Consider the following 25,274-nt stretch of genomic DNA (forward strand, 5'->3'; position numbering starts at 1 on the left):
GAAGTTCAAATGAGAAGATATAAAGAATTTTGTAAATGTAAAGGAAGCTATTTAAATATTAGTTATTCAATATAAAGACTAACAGACTGCCTTCTGTGGGGGGGGATTAGGGGAAAAATTGTAAAATTCAAAATAAATAAATAAATTTTTTAAAAGTCATTTATTATTTAGAATTATTGTGTTGTATATGTGTTTGTAAATCTGAGATTTCAAGACCTAGAGCCAGAGTCCCACATTCAGCTGATTTATATTGGGTAAAGGATATGGAGGTTGTAGATGTTCTGATCACCTCATTGCCACATAGGGTCTCAAGATTCATTGTTTCTCATCTTGAGACATGAAGTAGCATCCTCAATAATCTCAGTTCATCTGCCTGGCCTAGAAATAAAGACTGTTTTGGAACTGTTCAAGAAGGTTATATTCTGGGGGTTTTGCAATGAGATTAAAAAAAGGAACTGAAGCCTTTTATAAATATCAATCTAGGGTAATATAGAAAATTTATAAATATCAATCTAAAGCAAACAGATACCTGGGCACTTCTGAATAGGAAGGAAGGAGAGAGGGAGGGAAGGAAGGAAGGAAGGAAGGAAGGAAGGAAGGAAGGAAGGAAGGAAGGAAGGAAGGAAGGAAGGAAGGAAGGAGAGAAGGGAAGGATGGTGGAAGGAAGGAGGGAAGGAAAAAATTTAATAAATGCTTATTAGCTTCACTTACTATTTATTAAGTTGCTATTTTGTGCTAGATACTGTGCTAAGCACTTAATTATTATATCATTTGAACTTTACTACTACCCTGGGACATAGATAACTATTATTATAACTATTACTTTACAGTCAAGGAAACTGAGGGAAATGGAGGTTAAGTGACTTGCCCAAGGTCATACAGCCATTGAAGTGGAATTTGGACAAGTTCTTCCTGACTCCAGGTCCATGACTCTATCTATTGTACTGTCTCACTGCCTGTAAGTATAAACAGAAAAGCTGGTTGAATTCCACTGGTGTTTGGGCCTGCACTTATGGACTCATCAGTCTATATAGCATTTAATTTCTATATATCCTCCCTCCTATTCCCTCTAGGAGAAGGGGCCCAGCCTAACCAAACTCCATCAACTTGCTAAATTTATGTGTAGGCAAATCATTTCATATGCTTATATCTTACATTTTCTACTAGATTTTAAGTTCCCCAAGGTCTGGAATACTAGCTTTCATATTTTTTTCTTAAATTATCATTCCTCTCCAGTGGTATCCTATGCTCTACACACACAATGGACACTAAATAAAATTATCTGTTACCAAGTGTTGTTTTCCCCATTAACCAGATTAGAAAGCAGTGCCTTAAAAACCTTTAAGTGACCAGACCCCATATGATTACTAAGTGCCATAGCTGGACCTGGAACCTCTGAGTCTCATGTTTTTTCCATTATACCATACTGTCTTATAAACAAAAAAACCTGAATTTTCTTACATTTTACTAAATGGCTTAACTAGATGACTTAAGGTAAATCATATGATATCAGTTTTCTCATCTGACCAATTGGCAATAGCCATCTCAGCCCTATCTAGTTAACCCAGAATTTTTTTTAGGCTTAAATTAGATAATTGATGTTAAAAGTATTTTTAAAGGTCTATGTGAAGATGTGGAAGTCTTTTTAGGTCTTCAAAACAAAAGAAAGAGAAATCCAAGATATTATTATCAAAGAAATAAAGAATACTTGATGCTAGATTCTTTTTCTTCATTATCACTTCCTTGTCAAAATCCAGACTTTATCTAGATGATAAAGTCCAATAAATGATCTAAATTGCTTCTACTTCTTTTCACATCTGCTAACACATTTGAAATTTGTTCAGGAGGTGACCAAGTCAGAGAATATCAAGGTTACATGCATGGTGAAAAGGGAGAGGAAAGAAATTCATAAAGTTTATAGCTCCTTGCCTTCATTCCCAATTCTGAGACTCTATACACAAGTTACTAGATGTCACTGACTCTTGATCAAGATCTTGATTACTGGAAACCTCATGAGACCATCTTATTCATCCCTTGTCTCTGAGTCTGAAGAAGAGATACTCTTTTTCTCTGGTTCAACTTACCAAGAGTTAGGCCACATACTAGAGTAGAAAATGGAAACTGAAATAAAGCTTTGACTAATACCTTAGGGAAACTATGTTAAAAAAAAAAAAAAAGACCAACGGGGGTAGCATTTAGTCTTGGAAAAACAAAGACAGGTGCAGAAGAAAGGAATCTGAAGCAAATTCAAAGGCCTGGGGCCCAGTGAGGTGCTGCTGCATCCATCAACATGGCTCCTATATGACTGATATACAAAGCCACATCTAGGGAAGAGGAAAGGGTCATAGCTCCAGGTCTGCCCCTCTGTGACTCCCTCCTGCCTTTCCCTCTATGATTCTTGACCCTTCTGGCAGCCCAATTGGAATGGACTGATTGAAGTTAAAAGAGCAGCAGCAGAGCCTTAGCTCCCGCCTGCCTCACCTCCACTACTCCATCCTGAAACATAAAGATGAGGAGGGAGTTGGAAGGTTGGGGGGGAGGGAGGAAACAAGGGCCTTTGGGTTTCCTATGAAACAGAATCATTTCCATTTTCCTTCTCTGAATAGTTATCCAGTCTGATTTACACACAGATAAGATACTATGCTTTTTATCCCAGCAAATATTTAATCCCTAACAGATCAATAACCTTCTCCTTGCTATTCATTTATGAAGGAAAATAAATCCCCTTCCACTCTTAGAATTCTTGAATAAAATTATGCCAGAACCTGGGATGTTCTGATCATAGACATATCCACGTGATTACAGAGTCTCAGTTCCCTAAGGTTTTTTAAAAGAGACTGCCCATGCTAACTTTTACCTAACTGCCAAGATCTCACTAATCTAGATTTTTTAATTTATTTCCAGATGATGTTACAGAACTACAATGTAAAGCCTAGTCTTTCAAGTAAAATTTAAAAAAACCAACAACCTTCAGCATGATTAAACATATAATGCAAAAAAATCCACCTATTTCTGTGAACTTCCATTCCTTTTTTTTCCATTTGCAAGACTTGTGCAAGACTTTTCTGCCTAGTGTTTCCATAGGCCTAGCCTTTTTAATGCCTATTCTGCTGCAAAGGTTGACAATATAAGCTATACCTTACTCTGTAATTTGCAGTTGAATTTCCTTAAGTCTTAATATCATTAAAAAAACTGAATAAAAAGTTTCTCCTATTCACCAAATACTAATACATTCCCAAAGGTCCCTGAAAGTTTCCAAAATTATCAAAAAATGCCTCTTCCAATTGTGACTGCACCAAAAACAGTTACTTTAAATAAACCAGTATCAAGCCAAGAACTAATAAAGAGCACCTTTCCATTCACATCAGCCTCCCACAATATTTTTTTAAAAATCCATAATTGATGGTGGAGGGATCCCTAATGGAGAAAGGAAGAATGAAAGAAAGAAAGAAAGAAAGAAAGAAAGAAAGAAAGAAAGAAAGAAAGAAAGAAAGAAAGAAAGAAAGAAAGAGAGAGAGAGAAAGGAAGGAAGTTTTTAAATGCAAATTCTCCAAAGACACACATTTTGTCTGTGTTCTGGAAATTTAATCCAGCATAGAGGAATTTTTTTTTTTGTGGAAGGATTTGTTGTCACACACACTTAGCTGGAAATGTGGCTGAATTCTTTCTAGTTTAATTAACAGTTTTAAAATGAAAAAGTTAGCCCCTGCCTCCATTAGCTCTTTAAAGACTTTATTAGCATTTACTGACCTAAGTAGTCTTCAGTTCTCAGGTAGCAAAGTTTCTTTTCTTCTCCACTGAAATGCTCATGTGAACATTCAAGGACATTGTATTACTGAACTGATCAGAAAAGAACATTGTTTCCAATCTTCTGGTGCCCTACACCGAAGGAAAAAAAAAAAGAAGAAGAAGAAGAAGAAAGCAAGCAAGCAAAATGCAGACTAATCAGGCATTATTCTTCCTTGTGGAAAAAAAAAAGTAAATCCAGTATTCTGGAATGAGTTCAAACATAGCTTGACAGGCTACAGGAGAATTTACACTGAGCATGCTTAGCCCAGTACTGCTTGCATGAAACACTCTTAATGAATATCACTTCCTTCCCACTGGCTACTCCTGCTGGAAGTCCACACCCACTCCTCTTTCAGAAGTCAGGAATGTCGCTTCAACCAAAGTCCAGAAAACATGCTTATGCCCAGACAAGGCCCCAGTGATCAATAAACTCTCAGGTTGCGACCTGGAGGTCAGTTTGTCAAATAGACCATAGGGGTAAACTTCTGTACTTGTTTATGCTCTTGTTGTGGCTGCACTGAGCTGCATGCACTCTGCCTGAACAAAAGAAAAGAAGCCAGTCTCTCTCTCTCTCTCTCTCTCTCTCTCTCTCTCTCTCTCTCTCTCTCTCTCTCTCTCTCTCTCTCTCTCTCTCTCGTCATTTTCTTTTTCTTTCTTTCCTCTCTCAATCTCTCCTTTCTTCTCTTATTCTCTTTCCTCACTCCCTCCTCTTTCTCCTCCTTCCCTTGCCTCTTCTTTCTTTTTCAGTACCACTCCCAGAATGTCATAGGAAAGTTCTTTTCAAAGTCCCAAATCAGAATGAGAAATAGTAGTAACATAAATTCACACTGTTTTATACAGTCATTCCAATCATATCTCCACTCTTCATGGCTCTATTGGAAGTTTTCTTGACAGAGATACTGGAGTGGTTCCTCATTTCCTTCCCCAATTCATTTTACAGATTACTAAGGGAGGCAAACAGGGTTAAGTGACTTGCCCAGAGTCACTCAGCTACTAAGTCTCTAAAGCTGAATTTTAACTCAGGTCTCCCTAACTCTAGACCTGGTGCCTCAGACTCCTGCCCTTAAAAACTCACCTTACTATAAATAAAATACAATTCCCATTCTGAAGGTGCTCTGGTAACTCACTTGTCTCCCCTAAAATGCTATGTGTGTCCATTAAGAAATTTGATTTCATGGAGCTGCTAGGAGGTGCAGTGGATAGGGCCCCGGGATCAGAAGGACCTGGGTTCAAATGTGGCCTCAGATACTTAATGCTACCTAGCTGTGTGATCTTGGGCAAGTCACTTAATCCTATTGCCTTGCCCCCCAAAAAAATAAAGAGAGAGAGAGAGAGAGAGAGAGAGAGAGAGAGAGAGAGAGAGAGAGAGAGAGATTTCATGTTGAGGGCTGTCCAAAATTTGGGTCAGTTTGAATTTTTTGGCTTCTACTTTTTCACAACACTCACCTGCCTTCAATCTCACACATTGCTTCCAGGAATCAAGAGTGCTAAAATCCAGGCAAAATTACATGAAGAGGTATACCCTTTGTGAGACTGAGAATCTAGAAAACACTCCTCACTAGATTCTGTAACCTGAGCCTCTCTGATATGGATAGCAAAAAACCCATGTTTAATTTGAAATAATAACAAAATTAAAAAGTGCAATATTGCTTCAGGTCACTTGTTTGTACATGTGTTTCTCTTCTTCATCAAGTCACAAGTTGTAAAATTTGGTCATGCATTTGCTTAAAATTCACATTTGTGTGCACATACTGATGTATGTGGATATCCGGACTTGGATGTACTTGAATATATATGCACACATATGTCCTATGTGAAAAGAAATGTTATAAATAGTATTCTTACATGCAAGAGAAATTCTGTTGAACCACTCATGCAAAGATTGCCTAACAAACTTTGATTCTGTGAATTCATGAAAGGTGCTTCTGTATAAGGTATAAGTTATTTCACTTTCTTGCCCATAATATTTTCAGGAGCTACTGCTTGTACTGGACCTGTAGCATCCACTATTCTTTTCACATTGATGTCACTTAGGATAAATAAGATTTGACCAAACATTTCTTACTTTTTTCCTATCTGGGTAATTATTAGATTTTGTTTTTATCCAAGGGAAGAATAAGATTTAGAATTCTTCTCTATGTGCTTTCATTTACATGACATAGATTTCAATGGATTCATACACAACACTACACAGAAGTATAGACCCATAGAATTCAGACCATGCCAAAGAGATATCATCCTAAGGAAAACAAAAAACAAAAGCTAAATGAGGTATGAACAATAGGGATGATATCCTATTTTTAAAAGTAGGAGGTCCAAAAGGAGAAACTTACTTTAGGTTGGTTGCACAACAAATGACTTCATGGACGCAGATAACCTTGCCTCCTGGTTATTAAGCTGCAGTTTGGTCAATTCCTGAACATCGTGGACCATCCCAAATCTAAATTCATTGCTTAATACCTGGGATCAACAAAGCATGTTGTCTCAAGAGTTACCTGTAAAATTGCTATAGGGAAAAATTGGGCTACAATGATGGTGTCAAACTGAAATAGAAATGGGGGCCATTAATCATCTGTGAGGATCCCTGTGGGCTATATATTGAATTAATATTATAATGTAATGCTATCTTTGTTTCATTGCATTTTTATTTAGTTCCCAGTTACATTTTAGTCTATTTTGGGCTTCACTTGAGACTGGACCACAGTTGGAACTTGACTTTCAGATGTGATATCTCTGTTCTAGAAGACTGGTAGTATTTCATTTATTCATTCAACAAATATTTTTGGCTTTAGTATACCATGAGCTCACAATATAATGCTACACAGAAATGTAGAACATGTGGTCCTAGACTGTCAGGTGTTTGGGGAGCTGTATTCATTCATTCTATATTTATTAAACAGTTATATTGAGCTATACATAAATGAAAAGTTAAATAATAATATAAGAAATAATCACAATTAATGTTTTAAGGTTTAAAGCACTCTTTCACTAAATAACTCTGGGAGGCAAATAGATTCAAATATATTATTCCTATTTTATTTATTTGTTAGTTTGTTATCTATATATTGATTCCTGTTTTACAGATGGAAAAACTGAATCTCACAGAGAAGTGACAAGTTCATGATCACATTACTAGAATTAAATCAGGATGGTTCCAGTTAACCACATCTGACTCATCATCCATTGTTCTTTCCATTACCTAGTGTATAGAACAGATGAGCATGTTGTGTTAAAAGGAAGGAGAAAAAGAGAGATCTTAGAGTTAAGGTATAATCATAGAAGGTCTTAGGAAGAAGGTGAGATTTAGCCCCTGAAGAAAGAATGAGTAAAATTTAGATTGAATAAGGAAGAATCATATAGACAAAGGAGTAGAAATGGTGGCATGCATGGTGTGCTCCAAGAAATAGTTAATTCTAGATCAATCTAACTACAACAGAGCATTCAGAAAGGAAAAGTGGAAATTGAGGTAGGAAACATAGGCAGATAGATAGTGGTGGAGGGACTTGAACACCAAGCTAAGAAGTTTGGTATAGTTTGGTAGAAAATAGACAATGAATAAGGCTTTTTGAGAAGTATGACATAATGAATTTTTTAAAAGGAAAATCTAGTCTAGTGACAATGTTTTGGATGGATTAAAGAGAGGAGATCACTGCCAGGGAGTCTTATTACGATACATAAGTGAAGTAATAAGGGACTAGATGAGAGGATGGCAATGGGACTAAAAAGGAATGGAAGGATGTGGAAGCTATTAAAGAAGATTTAGCCAGATTTTGTGACTGATTAAAGATGAAATGGTAAGAGAAAATAGAAAGTCAAGGATGATAATAGATGATGCTACTATCATGCTTAAAATATAGTTTACAATGTGCTTTTCTTATATAATCTTATTTGATCCTTACAACAAACAACTGTAAATATTAATTTTCCACTATACAAAGGAAGAAACTGAAGTTCAGAGGGTGACATGATATCTACTTAAAAATCACAATCTCTGTTGTCACACAGATAGTAGGGGCTAGAGCTGGGATCCAAACTGAGACCTCCTGGCTCCAAGTCCAGATGACTTAGGCTTTGAGCCTGGGCAGGTGGGATGATAGCAGGGCCATTAATATCGATAAGTAAGCCAGGAGGAGAAATGAAGGTAGGAAGAGATAATAAGTTGGGTGTGGGCCATTTTAAGTCTGAGAGTGCCCGTGACTCATTTAGGAAAACATCCAGCAGGCTGTTAGACCACCTGCTTACAGCTGCCTTCAATTCATTTTCAGGGAGGAGGGCAGGGAGAAAAGGGAAGCCACAAATAGGCATAAGTCAATTTGAAGATACCTCTATGGCAGATAACAAACACATTGAATAAAATACATTCTAAATTGCAAACAACTAATATTCTATCCTTTATTTAGGAAGGAGACTCAGGATGCAATACACTAATTTCCTAAGAAGTAAGGCAAGTCACTGGACAAGGAAAGGAACAGAGAAGGGAGAGGCTGCAGACCTTGAAGGCAAATTTCATCCATTTCACCCTTTTGCCCAAGACCACCCTGGATACCTGGCAAGTTTTCACTCTTGATTTAGGGCCATCTCCATTAACAGAAGGGGGCAGCACTGTGCTTTCTGCAAGGTCTCCGTGTTCCTATAAATTGGAAAACCCACCCTCTTTTCCTGCTTACCCCTGAGCATCAGAGGCTCTCAGAGCTGCCACTGCCTTCTGACCCCTGCCCCTTTAATAATATTATACCATAAAGTTGCTGAGCACATGGTGGTTACCATGACAATGATATCCATATTTCTGTATGGATGCCAGCACTGAGTCCTGGGGGCTCGGGGCACATTGCAAATGGACAGCTTGCAAGGAACAATGGAGGGAGCTAACTGCTGATTCTTTTCATGCCTAATTACCCATAAGCACATGGCACAATGGCTTATTTAACTCTGCCTTGGCCCGAGATGGAGACGGCTCCCGTTCCAGTTGGAAAGGATTCTGTCCCAGGTCCTGGGATCAATTTCAGAGGCTGGGGTGGGGGCAGGGGGTTGGGAACATGAAGAAAGTGGAGCATTGAAAGACTCATGCATTGTTCCATCATTAGTTTGCATTTAGCCACATAGATGGTCCCACTCACCAATTATTCTAAGCCATGAAAGTTGTTCCATCTCAAATTTAGTTATGAGTTATGGGATTACAAATAACCTCTTTGTGACTCTACTACTCCCACTATCTTGAGTGGCAGCAAGTATTTCCCTGTCCTGTAAAGATCTGATCAGTAAAAAAGGGAATGCTTTGATTAAAATTATCCCAAAAGACATTCAGGTTTGTTGAAGTGTTACTTCCCCTCTCTAGACCTCAGTTTTCTCAGTTATAAAATAAAACAGTTTTGACTTGGGGCCTATGACATTATATATATATATATATATATATATATATATATATATATATATACAGTTTAATAATTGTTTTTCAGTATAATTTGTTTAATCAGACATATCTTAATTTTTATTCATTTAAAAGCATTAATCTGAGAAGGGAGTCATAGGTTTCAACAGATTCCCAGAGAGGTCCAGACATACAGAAGGTTAAGAACCACCGAAACAGATGCTGTCCAAAGTCCCTTCCATCTATAAAATTCTGTATAATGTCCTTAGATGAATAATGTGGCCTTCTCTACTCTCATAGCTGATTGATTCATCCTTTAGAGACTTGAGGTATCTTGTTCTCATTTCTTGAGAACCAATACTTGGAATCTAAAAACAAAAGGTCAGACTTTGACTCTTTCATTCTAATTAGTCAAGCAAATTTGGACAAGTCTTTGGGGAACCTAGTTTCCTCATCTAGAAAATTGACATCCTAATAGTTACAATACCTTTTTTTTTTTTTTTAGTTTTTGCAAGGCAAATGGGGTTAAGTGGCTTGCCCAAGGCCACACAGCTAGGTAATTATTAAGTATCTGAGACCGGATTTGAACTCAGATATTCCTGACTCCAGGGTCAGTGCTCTATCCACTGTACCACCTAGCCACCCCTACAATACCTTCTTCATAAGGTTCTTGTGAAGAAAAAATTAATTCAGAAAACCTGTTAGAAAATGTTTGCATTATTGACTCAATAACTGTATTTCTTTTCATATTTATAGGAATTTTATTGTATAGCCATTTTGTTTATAAGACTTTTTTCAACCAAGAAGTATGTGTTCAATCGAAAGTCAAGTATAAAGGAGAGTTGTTTTCTGGACACAGGCTTGTTTGAATCTGGACCTCAGAAGAGACCAGAGGGAACAAGAAAGGAGGAGAGGGTGACTCCCTGGCCAGGCAGACATCAGGCCCAAAACTGTGCCAACTTTGCCATATGGTGAGCTCGTGCCAACCTGAGAGAGCTTTCAGATTGCCAAGGCTGGGTATAACCACCGTCCCCAGCTGATTGATGGCTGGTCCTGGCTCAGGGCAAGTGCCACAGGGTTTCCTAGTATCATGCTGGTGCTCTTCCACGGGCCTGAGGCAATGGAATCAAAAAATAACTGGGATTATAAGTGAAAGTTGGGAAATAGAAGAGCTGGGAATAATATTTATAATTCATGGTTTTGCAGGATTGTTATTCCTTCTCTTATGAATGTTCTCAAATTATGTTCGGTACAGTTTTAGTGGAAAAACTGTGAGAGTTGGAGTCCTGCCATCTAGGGTCTGGGTGACTTCAGAAACATCACTCTTGGTATTAGCTCCCTCAACTGCACAATAGGGTGTTGGAATAGATGAGCTCACAGGGCTTTTCTAGCTCTAAAACTATGAATTCTATGATTCTGTGATAATACTACAAAACCAATAAGTCTATGAAAGTCTCAAAGAATGTGGCATTATAGGGCTTTCTATCCCTCTCAGGTCCTATTCTAATTTGTGATACCCATACAGGCAAGATCTTTTTTCTTCTAATTTTCTTTCTCAAATCTCTGCTGCTGCAGAATTTACTCACTCTCACATTTGTCTACATTATCTATAGTGATCAAGAAATACTAATCCATACTCCCAAAGGGCAACAAAAATGTGCATACCCTTTGATCCAGCAATATCACTACTGGGTCTATACCCTGAAGAGATGATGAAAAAGGGTAAAAACATCACTTGTACAGAAATATTCATAGCAGCCCTGTTTGTGGTGGCAAAGAATTGGAAATTAAGTGAATGTCCTTCATTTGGGGAATGGCTTAACAAACTGTGGTATATGTATGTCATGGAACATTATTGTTCTATTAGAAACCAGGAGGGATGGGAATTCAGAGAAGCCTGGAGGGATTTGTATGAACTGATGCTGAGCAAGATGAGCAGAACCAGAACACTGTACACCCCAACAGCAACATGGGGGTGATGATCAACCTTGATGGACTTGTTCATTCCATCAGTGCAATGATCAGGCACAATTTGGGGATTTCTGCAATGGAAAATACCATTTGTATCCAGAGAAAGAATTGTGGAGTTTGAACAAAGACAAATACCTTTAATTTAAAAAAAAAAACATTATCTTATTATGTAATTTTGCTGTCTCTTATACTTTATTTAGGATATGATTTCTCTCTCATCATATTCAACTAAGATCAATGTACACCATGGGAACAATGTAAAGACTAACTTATTGCCTTCTGGGGGGGGGGGGCGAGAAGCAAAATAAAGAAAAATTGTAAAATTCAAAATAAAATCTTTTTAAAAGACAAACAAAAAAAATTCTAATCCATCTGCCATCCTATCATAACCCTCCACTCATTCCCTCCTCAGGTTCCTCTCTCCTGGTTTAACAATCTCATTTCCTATAAACTTTCCTTAATAGGTACTGGGTGAAAACCTTTGATTTTACGAGCCTACCTTCTCTTCCTTCCCCAGTAGGAAGGAAAGAAAAGTGAACAAGCAATGACAAAGTGCCTCTCACTGTGTAAGGGACTGTACTAACCATTATCTCATCTGATCCCTATATCAACCCTATATCAATAATAGGGGCTATTATTATTATTTCCATTTTATGTAGGACCTAACATAATACCAGGGATAGATCTCATACTATTCTTGTGGAGAAAATAAAGAGGTGTTAATGCAAATAAACAGACTTTGAACTATTTCAGTGGCCAGACAAAACAAAATAATAGTAAGTTCTTGAATGTCAATGTAGCAAGAGGTCCCCCCAGTGAAGGCTCCTATGGATCTGGGTTGGACCCTGTGCTAACCAATATTTTTATCATTCATTTAGAGCAGAGTCAGGGAATCTTTTTACTGCCCAGGACCATTTAGATATTTATAACATCATTCATGAGCCATTAAAAATTATCAACTTAAAAAATTATTCAATTTATTGAATTTTCAGTCCTGCCTGAGGTTGCCTTGGCAGCATCAAACCAAATGATTTCATGATACTTATATAGTCCATGGGCTGGGCATTCCCCACCCTTGACTTAGATGAAGACATAACTGGCATCCTTCTCAAATTTGTAGATAACAAAGTTTGATGGGACAGCTAATACACTGGATCATTCTCCAAATATCTTCGATTACTTTGCCCAATCAGTAAAACACACACACACACACACACACACACACACACACACACACACACACACAGAGAATATTCACTCTCAATATATTTAGTTATATTGCCCCATCAATGATTCCCCTTCTTTTTAATCTTCAAGATCTACTTAGCTTCTGGTTCCTTTCTTAGTTTTTTCCTCCTATGTCTCTCCCAGCCTGAAAATTAAAAAAAGACAACTTTCAAAAGATACCACCATGCAGCAGCTAGGTGACAAGTAGATAAGAGTACTGGGTCTGGAGTAAGGAAGACTCATCTTTCTGAGTTCAGATCTTGCCTCAGACACTTATTAGATCTGTAACCCTGGGCAACTCATTTAATCCTGCTGACCTCAGTTCCTCATCTGTAAAATGACCAGAGAAGGAAATGAGAAACCACTCCAGTATCTTTGTCAAGAAAATTACAAATGATGTCATGAAGAGTTGGCCATTACTAAAATCTACTAAATAATAACAAAGATACTATCACCCTGTCAAGTTACCATCCTGTATTATTCTTCCCTTTCTCAGTCAAATTCTTAGAAAAAAGCCATGTTCACATTTTGCCTCTTCTCTCTCATTCTTTAGTCCTTTATAAACTAACTTCCAACCTCAATACCAAGTTGAACTTCTCTCTCCAAAATTACCAATAATTCCTTCTTATTGACCAAATCTGATGGTCTTTGTATAGTCCTCATCCTCTTGACTTCTTTGCAACATTTGACAAAGCTGGACATCCTCTCCTCTTGGATACTCTTTTCTTTCTGAGTTTTCATGATACTGCTCTTCAGCTTCCCTTGCTAGATCATCATTTATATCTTAGCCATATAGATGGATCCTAAAACTTCTGTCCTGGGTTCTCTTACCTTTGTTCTCCATACTTTATTAAAATGATGACCTCATCATCTCCTTTGCAATCAATTTTCATTGTCTATGCTTATCAACAAAACTGCAGGAAAGGTCTGTTCCACCAGGATCAGGAGTTGGAAAAAGCTGCAGCACAGCCTGGCCAGGCTCCTGGGTCTGCGACAGAAAGGGTGATTTCCAAACCTCTTGGCCCAGGGATCATTGGGGACAGCCAGGGACAGATGGAGAAAACTCTTGTCATGAGTGCAGAGCAGAGCTCCTGCCTCAGAGCAGCCCTGTGGTGAGAACCTGAAGTGAGAATCAGAAGAGCCACCCAGAACATCCAGAGCTCCCAGCCCATAGATGGTAAGGGGGTCTGGGAAAACTACAGAGGTCTCTCTTCTCTCCCTGGGGCAGGACTCACCTCTTTGCCCATATTCAGGTGCTGGTTACAGTCTGGGCCCCCACAGCATTACAATAGCCTAGCAGAGACCATTCTCACAGCTCAAGGACAGAGGGGAGGACCTGAACACCAGCAAGAGAGCAGTCAGAGCCTCTCATAAAACCTTGGAGAAACTAAATCCCTGCAGGCTGTCTCAAAAACCCCCAAAGCTTTGGAAGTATGGTAAATCAGTCATAGGCTGAGGAAATGAGCAAACAACAAAAAAAGAAAAATACGACCATAGAAAATTACTTTGTTTCCATGGAGGATCAAAATACATACTGAGATGATGACAAAATTGAAGCTTCTGTATCCAAAAGCTACAAGAGAAATAGAAAATGGACTCAGGCTATGGATGAGCTCAAAAAAAAAAAGATTTCAAAAAGCAATTAAGGGAGGTAGAGGAAAAATTGGAGGAGAAATAAGAGCAATGCATATTAATCATGCAAATCAAGTCAGCAACGTGGTGAAAGAAATACAAAAAAAATTGAAGAAAATAATGTTAAAAATCAGTTTAGGCCAAATGGAAAAAAAATGCAACACAAAAGGCAAACGAGGACAAGAATGCCTTAAAGAGCAGAATTGGCCAGAAGAAAAATAACCCTTCAAATCTGAATGGAACTAAGGAAGCTGATAACTTTGAGAGAACTCAGGAAGAAATAAAACTATACCAAAACAAACCCATAAAAATTAGAAGAAAATGTGAAATATCTCACTGGAAAAACAATTGACCTTGAAAATTTATCTAGAAGAGATAATTTAGAAATTATTGGGCTACCTGAAAGTCATGACCAGGAAAAGAGCCTAGACTTCATTTTTCAAGAAACAATACAGCAAAATTGCCCTGAGATCCTAGAAGCAGAAGGCTAAATAGAAATTGAGGGAATTTACTAGTCACCTCCTGAAAGAAATCCCAAAAGAAAAACTTCTGGGAATATTATAGCCAAATTCCAAAACTAGTCAAAGAGAAAATACTAAAAGCTGCCAGAAACAAGTAATTTAACCACCATGACTCTATAGTCAATATTACACAGGATCTGGCAGTGTCTACATTAAGGGCTCATAGGGCTTGGAATATGATATTCCAGAAGGCAAAAGATCTTGATTTGCAACCTAGAATCAATACCCAGCAAAACTGAACATCCTCTTTCAGGGGGAAAAGATGGACTTTCAATGAAACAGGGGACTTTCAGAATTTCCTATTGAGACAACCAGAACTCAATAGAAAGTTTAATCTCCCAACTACAGGACTCAGGGGAACCACAGAGGGGGTGGATGAGAAGGACTTAATGATGTTGAACTATTTGTATTTCTACATGGGAAAAAGATATTGATAACTCATATGAATTTTCTCATTTATAAGAGAAGTTAGAAGGAGTGTATATATATATATATATACATATATATATATATATATATATATATATATAGACAGGACACAGGAAGGAGTGGAATATAATGGTCTAATATAGTAAAAAGATGGAGTCAGTGAGTGATAAAGGAAAGCAGGGAAGAAGAGAAAGGAGAGGAAGAAGGGGCTAAGATATTTCACATAAGAATCAAGAAAAAGCTTTTACAATGGAGTGGAATGGGGGAAGGTGAGGGAGAATGAGTGACCCTTCATTCTCATCAGAAATGACTTAGAGTGGAAATAACATACATGCTTAACAGAAATATATATATATATATATATATATATATATATATATATATATATATATATAAAACACATAATAGAAATCAATCTTACCCTAGAGAAAAATGAGAAGAAAGGGAGAAACCTTGTATTTAACAAGTATGAAGATTTTAGATTTGAGGATATAAATTCATTATTTGGTAAAAATTGTTGGGAAAACTAGAAAGTAATATGGCAGAAATTGGGCATAGATAAATATCTTACACCATACACTAATATAATGTCAAAATGAATACATAACAAAGAAAATTTTAAGAACATAGAACCTATTACTTATCAGACTTCTGAATAGGCAATTTATAAACAAGTAAGAAATAGAGAACAGAACATGGTGAAAATGGATAATTTTCATTACATTAAATTTTTAAAGTTTTGAATAATTAAAACAAACAGGGTCAAGATTATAAGGAAAGCAGGCGGGGGAAAGGAGTTGGGGGAGATTTATAGACTATTTCAGATAAAGGTCTCATATTTCAATTATATAAAGAACTTTATTAAATCTATTAGAATACAAGTTTTCCCCAAATGATAAATGGTCAAAAGACATGAACAAACAATTTTCAGATTAAGAAATCAAAACAATTTGTAGACATAAAAAATACTCTAAATCATTTTTGATTAGAAGAATGCAAATTAAAACAACTTGGTGATATCATTTTATACCTATTAGAGTGGCTAAAATGATTTCAGGGGAAATCATCAAAACTGGATTCATTATCATTTCCTCTGAATTCTTCCCTTTTCCAGATCCCAGTTTCTGAAGGAGGTACCACTATACTTCCAATTTCTGAAGTTCTTGATAACCCTAGCATTATTCTAGACTTCTTCCTCCCCCCACATATTACCTCAGTTGCTAGATCTGTCATTTCTGCATTCCCATTATCTCTCACAGCCCCTATCCTGTTCAGGTCACTATCCCCTTCACCTAGATTATGACAATGACCACCTTATTACCTCAAGTCTAGTCCTACACTAGTCCTTCATCTATATAAGTGTCAAAATAATTTTCTTTAAGAACAAATGACCCTTACACTTCTCTACTTTTTTTTGCTTTGAACACAACTTGTTTATTTATTTTCACATTACTACAATAGTCTTGTAAAAATAAATATAATTCCCCTTCTCTCCCACCCACAGAGATAGAGAAACCTCAAAATAAAGTGAGAGGGAAAAAAGTGTACTTCAGTCTGTATTCAGATACCATCAGCTCTGTCTTTGGGATGGGTCCCATTTTTTATCTTAAGTCCATCAGAGAAGTTGCTTCAATATTTTTTCCCACAGTTGCTATTGCTAGTTGTATTTCCCTCCATTCTTTTCCTCCCCAACCCCATTTACTCCATTCTCTCTCTCTCTCTCCTTTTACCCTGTCCCTCCTCAAAAGTGTGCTGTATCTCATACTCTCTCCTGCAATCTTCCCTCTCTTCTATTACCTACGGCCTCCTCTCCACCCCCTGTCGTTTTTCTTCCATCCATTTTCTCTCTTCTTTCCTTTAGGTAAGATGGATTTCTATACCCTGGCGAGTACATATGTTTGTTTCTTTCTGAGCTACTTCTGATGAGAATGAAACCTCACTCAATCCCCCTCACCTTCCCCCTTTCCACTCCATTGCAAACGCTTTTTCTTGATTCTTTTACATGAAATATCTTAGCCTATTTTATCTCTCTTTTCCCTTTCTCCCAGGACAGTCCTTTCTCAACCATTAACTCAATCTTTATAATATATTATACCTTCATATTCATCCCCCTCCTGTTCCTTGTCTATATATGCTCCTTCTAACTTCCCTAATAAATGAGAAGGTTCATATGTATTATCAGTATCACCTTCTCATGCAGGAATACAAGCAAGTTAAATATCATTAAATCCCTCATAATTTGCCCTCCCTGTCCATCCTTTCTATGCTTCACCTGAATCCTGTACTTGAAGATCAAACTTTCTGTTCAGTTCTGATTGTTTCAAAATGAAAGTTTGAAAGTCCCCTATTTCATTGAAAATCCATTTTTTTCCCTGAAAGAGGATGTTCAGTTTTGCTGGATAGTTGATTCTTAGTTATAATCCAAGCTCTTTTGCCTTCCAGAATATCATATTCCAAGCCCTATGAGCCCTTACTGTAGAAGCTGATAAATTCTGTGTAATCCTAACTATAACTTAATGATATTTGTATTGTTTATTTCTGGATGCTTGAATTATTTTCTCCTTGGCTTGGGAGTTCTGGAATTTGGCTATGATATTCTTGGGAGTCTTTATTTTGAGATTTCTTTCAGGAGGTGATCTGTGGATTCCCTCAATTTCTATTTTACCTTCTACTTCTAGGATATCAGGGCAATTTTCCTGAAAAATTTATTGAGAGATGAAGTCTAGCTGTTTTTCTTGGTCATGACTTTCAGATAATCCAATAATTTTTAAACTATTTTTCCTGATCTGTTCTCCAGATCAGTTTTTTTTTCCAATGAGGTATTTCATATTTTCTTCCAGTTTTTCATTCTTTTGGTTTTGCTTTATTATTTCTTGATTTCTCAGCTTCCCTTAGCTCCATTCTATATTTGAAGGAATTATTTTCTTCGGGGAGCTTTTTTATTTCCTTTTCCATCTGGCCAATTCTACTTTTTAAGGCACTATTCTCCTCATTGACCATTTGGACTACTTTTTCCATTTGACCTAAACTGGGTTTTAAGATGTTATTTTCTTCAGTATTTTTATATCTCCTTCATCAAGCTGTTGACTTGGTTTTTATGATTTTCCCATATCACTCTCATTTCTTTTTAAAATGTTTCCTCTGTCTCCCTTATTGATTTTCAAAATCTTTTTTGAGCTCTTCCATAGCTTGAGACCAATTCATATTTTTCTTGGAGGCTTTGGATTCAGAAGCTTTGACTTTGTTATCTTCTGAGTATGTATTTTGATCCTCCATGGGACCAAAGAAATTGTTATGTTCAGATTCTTTTTCTTCTGCTGTTTGCTCATTTTCCCCACCCTAGACTTGATTTTGACTCTTTTTTTTTTTAAGGTGAGGCTCTGCTTTTAGGGTGGAGGACTCATTTTCTCAAACTTTGGAGAGTTTTTGCAGCTGTTCTCAGGGACACACCCCTAGAGACCCAGGTACCCAGTGGGTGTTCCTGGGTGTCTGGAACCAGTCCTGGCAACACGGTGCATCCCTTTCCAATCTCAGTGGAATAGATCCTTCCCACAAATCTTCTGAATTGTCTTGGACTGGAAAATTGTTTTGCTCAGTCTTTCTGTTGGTTTTGACACTCTAGTATTTGGTTAGGATCATAATTTAAAAGGATCTGGAGTGGTCTGGGGGAGAGCTTCTGGAATTTTCTGCCTTCATTCCACCATCTTGGTTCCATCCCTCTATATTTCTCTACTTTAAAAAAAATCCCAGTGACTCCCTATTTCCTCTAGGATAAAACATAATCTGGTCTGATTAGCTTTTGAAACTTTTAATGATTTGGACCAATCTATCATTAAACATGACCTCTATGATCAATCATATTGGTCGTCTCTCTGCTTCTCACACATTCCTTTGCAGGGCAGTACCTTGTGTCGAGAATATACTTCCTTCTCCTCTTCACTTCATAGAATTTCTCTTTTCTTTCGAGACACAATTCAAGTACCATCTTCTGTACTAAAACCTTTCCTGATTTCCCCAAATGCAGAGGCCTTCTATCTAAATGTTATATATTTATTCTGTATAGGCTCACTTATATGTATATCTTCTCTAACAGAATGTTAGCTCTCTGAAAGTGGGGGATCATTTCATTCTTTGAATTTTCCTCCCTAGTACAGCATCTGGAACAAAATTGGTATTTAAAAAATTTTGTGGATTGATTAATTGATAAATTTTATAGATATGCTATTATATTAATATATTAATAGTGTCAAATAATTAGAACTAGAAACTAGTCAACCAAATATTAATTTAGAAAACCACAAATTAATATTATTCTAGGTTGTATTATGTTTTAATTTCTTTTGTTAAACATTTTCCACTTGTATTTTAATTGTTTGACCCAATTGGGAGTTTAGAAGGCACTTGCTAGAGATTTTGATACTTTTGGCTATAAATTATAAAATATACACAAAAGATAAAAATTTTAAAGAATGAGATAAAATGAAATAAACTATTTTTAAATCTTTATTAATAGAATAAAAATTAAGATTTTACTGAGTGCAATGTGATTAAATATGCACTTTGTACACACTGATTCCAAGGTCTAGTTCAAAGGTCACTTAATTTAGATATGATTTTCATGACTGGAATAACCAAAAATATTCCATTCAAACATACATGTATTCACTTGAAGGAAGTATATTATTGGCTGCACTCACTAAATTCTGATCCTCATTTTAAAATCCCATCTACCAATTATACAAAGGTGTTTGGTTTTTTAAATTCAACTAGTAAATTTCCATCTTTCCTGATGTTAGGGACTGTGGGTCAGGGTTTCTGGAAGTCAAGGCTGGTCAAAAGTTCATCTACTTCAGGTTTGAAGAAGGGGGCAGCTGTCAATGGAAGGCAAGATGCCCAGGTAGGCAGGAAGGTAGGTAGAAGTATGTGCTACTGCTCTGATGTTGGCAGAAGAGGGAGTCCAGTAATGCTGAGAGGAAAAGAGGGAGAAAGAATAACTGCTTACTTGGGAAATTACAAGTATCCAGGACAGCCTGTGCTGAGAGAAAAGAAAGGAAAACCACCGAAGGAGGTGACAGCTACAAATGAGCTGAATAGCTCTGCCACTTTCCTCAGTTCTGATATTTTCTTTATGTACCTCAGTGGATCATCTTGCACAATCCTCTTTAGTCACTGTTATACTAAATGCCAATATGAAAATACAAAAAAAAATTGAAAGACTGGAGCATTTGCTGAATCTATTAGATGAAATTCAATAGGGGCAAAGGAAAAGTATTACACCAAAAATAAATAAATTTTACAAGTACAGCATGAAGGACATGTGGCTGGAGGGCAATTTGTTTGAAAAAGAATTGGGGAGTTTCAATGGACCACTGCTTAAGTATGAGCCAGCAGGGGGATGTGGTACTCAGAAAATATAAGATGATCCCAAAAAATGGAATTGTTTCTTCAGAAGTCCACCCTACTCAGACCATATGGATAGTATTATTTATAGTTTTAAAAATATACTTTCAGATAAACTGAAGAGCAACCAGAAGAACTCAACCTAGATGGTGAAGAGTTTTGAGGCAATGTCATTTGATTCAATAACATTCAAGTGGCATAGTGGACAGAATGCTGTATTTGAAGTGGGGAAGTTCTGATTTCAAATATTGCCTCATTTACTCCTTGGGCAAAGTCAATTGAATTCTCTCTGCTTCAGTTTGCTTATTTGTAAAATAGTAATAGCACCTTTATCACAGGATCTTGGGGAAATTTAAATGTGATAACATACAGAAAATACTTTGCAAACTTTGTAATGCTATGTAAGGTTTTGTTATTATTTCATGAGAATAAATGGAAAAAACTGTTCATATTGAACCTGGAAAAAAGAGTCTGGGCAGTCACAAGAGTTACCTGAGAATACCTGAAGGTCTGTTCTGTGATAGAGGGAATCAAACTTTTGCTATTTGATCCTATGAGGCAGAATTAAGAATATTAGAGGAAGGTGCAAAAAGTCAAATTTAGACTTTATGTCAGGAATATCTTCCTAACCATTAAAACTGGCACAGAGTGGAACAAGCTGCTTACAGAAGTACCAGTTTCCCTATATACATAATATATATATATATATACTATATATATACTATATTATATATATGCTATATACATACTATATATATATATATGTGTGTGTGTATATATAGTATGTATATAGCATATATATAATATAGTATATATATATATATACATATATATATATATATATCCCACTATAGATAGATATATCGATACATATCAAATATGATATACTAGAAACTCCTTTTAGGTATTAGTTGGTTTGATAGCTGTTAAGTTCCTTCTAGCTTATCCTGTTATTCTACAATCCTATAATTGTTATCCTGTCATTCTACAATCCTATAATTGTATTCATTAACTATTGGGGGAAAGTAGAAAGAAGTTTGAAAAACAAAAATTTTTCCTCTATATATCTATATCATACTATGTATCCTAAGGCTATATATACAAAACCTAAATATACACAAGAAAAATGAACAAGGTAAAAAGGAAGGAAATTGAAATAGATATCATGAAAAATAATGTAAATTGATAATTTTGAATGCATGAGACTGAAAGACTTTTTCACAAACAATATCAGTGCAACTAGGATAAAAAGTAAAAACTGTCAATTGTCAACTTCATGACAACTTCAATAAAGGTCCAACAGCCAAGATATGCAAAGAATTAATATATTATATAAAATACAATAGATTTATATATATACTATATAATATGGTATAATTGACATATTATATAATATAAACAAATATTATTATTATAAACTTCCTCAATAGAGATAATAGGTCAAAGGATATGACAAAAGATTTTTCAAATGAAGAATTGCAAATTATTAAAAACTATATGAAAGATTTCTCCACAATCACTGATAATAAAAAACATAAATTCAAACAACTCTGAGGCTGTTTCAAAACAAACTAGAAAAGATGACAGAAACTGGAAATAGTGTTGGAAAGGCTCCAGAAGATAGAAAGATTAGTGCATTTTTACAAATATAACTAATGTGCTTTTAGAAAATTAACCTAAGAACTATTAATTGGTCCAACCATTCTGGAAAACATTTGGGGCAGCACAGTAATGTAGTGACAGAGTGCTGGGCCTGGATTCAGGAAGATCTAACTTCAAATCCAGCCTCAGATTTTAATTAACATGACCCTGGGCAAGTGACTTACCCTGAGCCACTTTCCTCATCTACAAAACCAGGATAATTAATTGCATAAATATTTTGAGATATTAATTGAAAAGCATTTATCACATAGGAAGCATATAAATGATAGCTATTATGACTTTAATTTTTATTGTGCAAAAAGAGAAGTGACTAAAATGCCCATACCCTTTGACCTGGAGATACCACTGCTTGTCACCTATGCCAAGGAGATCAAGAAAAGAATACACAAACACACGTGTATGTATTATATAAATATACACATACACATGTGTCATATATATATATATAAAAAACAATGAGCATCCATTTTGTTTCTAAGTCTCTGTAATCAAAATATATGCCTGAATACACACATGTGTATATCTATGCACATACATGTATTTATGTATGCTTGCTTTCGTGTGTGTGTATGTGTATAATGTAAGTTGTAGTTAGTATTTATCCATCTATGTATGCATTGTGTGGCTATCCATGTGCATATATGTGTGTGCATGTATATTATAAGCAGGTGATCACAGATGATAGTTGTCCTTCATTCTTGAAGAAAACCATGACATCAAGGAGGTGATGCCATGACAAGCACATGAATTGGATTTGAGTGAGGGAGTGACTGTGCTAAGTCATCATCCTCACTTTCTCCTCCAGAATTATCTGGTTCCAGTGGCCAGATATCAGTCAGGATGACTGGAGATGGCCCTAGATGTGAGGCAGCCAGGGTTAAAGTGACTTAGCCAAGGTCATAGAGCTAGTAAGTAGAAAGTGTCTGAGGCTGGAATCGAACTCCTGTCCTCCTGATTTCCAGTGTTCTATCCTCTGCACCACCTAGCTCCCATGGTGATCATAAAGTAGACACTCACCGATAGGAGAATGACTAAAACTTGTGGATACATGAATATATTGAATATTCTTCTGTCATATAAAAACAAGAAATTGAAGGAATTCAGTAAAACATGGATGAACTTCAATAAACCTAAATGATACAATTAACTGATCTAGAATTAAATAAACAGATACAGAAGAATGATATTCATACTGATTTTGAGCAAAGGACAATAAAACAAAATGAAATGTTGTGAAATTATAATAACCAAGTTTAGTCCTAGATAACAGAGAAGGAAACATACCACCCACACCACCTACATTGAAGAAATATGGATGGAAGGTCACATATGCTGTCTGACATGGTTGGTTATTCCTTTATTTTACTTAACTTCTTTCATATATGTATATATATATATACATATATATATACATATATATGCATATGTGTATGTGTGTACATATATATATATATATGTATGTGTGTATGTATGTATGTATTTTAAAAAGCAGCACTGCATAGTATACAGAACAATAGGAAATATTCACAAGCACTCCCAGGTGTGAAGAACCTTGTTACCAACCCCAGGAAGAAGAGTCTCATATTACTTAGTGCCATATTCCTGCTAAGGAATATGGTAGGGGTTGTCTATAGTCCTGACAAAACTAATCACTCCATCCCTCTCTCCTCCTGGAATACATATCCAAGACATTATGAAGAACCTGATAAACTCATTAACCTCTCTCCTCATCAACTAAATCAAGGGGAGGCAAATACATCATCCAGAAAAACCTAGTATGCTTTTGCTATTTGATACTATGAGGCAGAAACAAGATTATTAGAGGAAGTTGCAAAAAGTCAAATTTAGGCTTGATGTCAGAAATATCTTAATAACCATTAAAACAGGCACAGAGTGGAACAAGCTGAATGGAAACCTGAAAGAGTTGAATACATATCTATGGTGTTTTTCTCTATTTATCCTCCTGGAGGTCAGAACTTTGAAAAGGAAAGATTGAAAGTGAACATACATAGAGGCTAGCAAAGAACAGGATTTATTCTTTTTGTATTTGGTTGTTTTGAGTTTTTTCCTTGTATCATGGATTATTATGATACAAAAATAATGGGCTCTTGGTAAGGTGCAGGAAGAATCTTGAAAATACCAGGAGAAACATGTTTGGCAGGAATTCTGCCAACTGTATCAAAGGATTTTAAGCTGAAATTTGAGTAGAGGGAAGGAAAATGTATATAGCTAGAAATGTAAAAGTGGATACTATGGACAATAGGTGGAACATGGAAGGTACAATGGTTAAAGAGGTATACAGTAATTAGTTAGCTCCCAAGTAAAAAGATTAGCAGGGAGGGTCTGAAATAATAATATTGGTGTTTTGGGATGTCTATTTCCAATTCATGGGCATGAACTCAGAACATGGGCAAGGAGAAGAATGAATGTAAAATTATAACACAAAGAGACAAATAAAGGAGATCACTTGAATGTCACCAATATTTTTTGAATGATAATTGTGCCTGAAACAGTAAGCGAGCGAGAGACAGCCAGCCAGACAGAAACAGAGGCAGAGAGAAACAGAAAGACAGAAACAGAGACAGAGAGAGAGACAGAGAAAGAGACAGAGACAGAGAGATGTATATGTATAATATGCATGTATGTATGTATGTATATATATATATATGAATATGTATATCTTGTTAAATGAAATAAAAACAGAGGGGTGAGACGGAGGAAGAAGGTAGTCATCTGTATGAAAATTCACAAATTACAGGTGAAGTAAATGTAGCAAAGAGATCTTTGGTATAACAGCTATGACATAAATTGTGGGAGTACTTTACTGGGCAGGCAAAATATGTGGAAGATGCTTTGCCAATACAAATTATAAAACCTTCACAGAAGAGAGATTTCGGTAGTAATAGAGAATTCAAAATAGCTAGATATCTGTTGAAATTATCATTCAGATAAATATAAAATATCTGCTAAGTTTTTCACCTGTCCCACTATTTCATCTTTCAGAAAATGGAGGAAGTAAAGACCTGCTATTCTGAACTTAATTCTGATAAACAAGGAAGACAATAAGGAAGTAATAGAACTCTTGGAAGAAAAGGAATATGGCATCATATTTTCAGTTAATGTCAAAGGAAGAATGTTCTGGGAAAAGTCTGATGGACTACAAACTAAGAAAACAAGAGAATTTCAAAGATAATTCAAACAGGGAAAAAGTAAATACAAGTATATGGACAGATAATCTGAAAAGAAGACAGCTCAAAAAGAAGGAAGTGCAGATT

This window comes from Macrotis lagotis, chromosome 1 (assembly GCF_037893015.1).
Source record: "Macrotis lagotis isolate mMagLag1 chromosome 1, bilby.v1.9.chrom.fasta, whole genome shotgun sequence".
Taxonomy (NCBI): domain Eukaryota; kingdom Metazoa; phylum Chordata; class Mammalia; order Peramelemorphia; family Peramelidae; genus Macrotis; species Macrotis lagotis.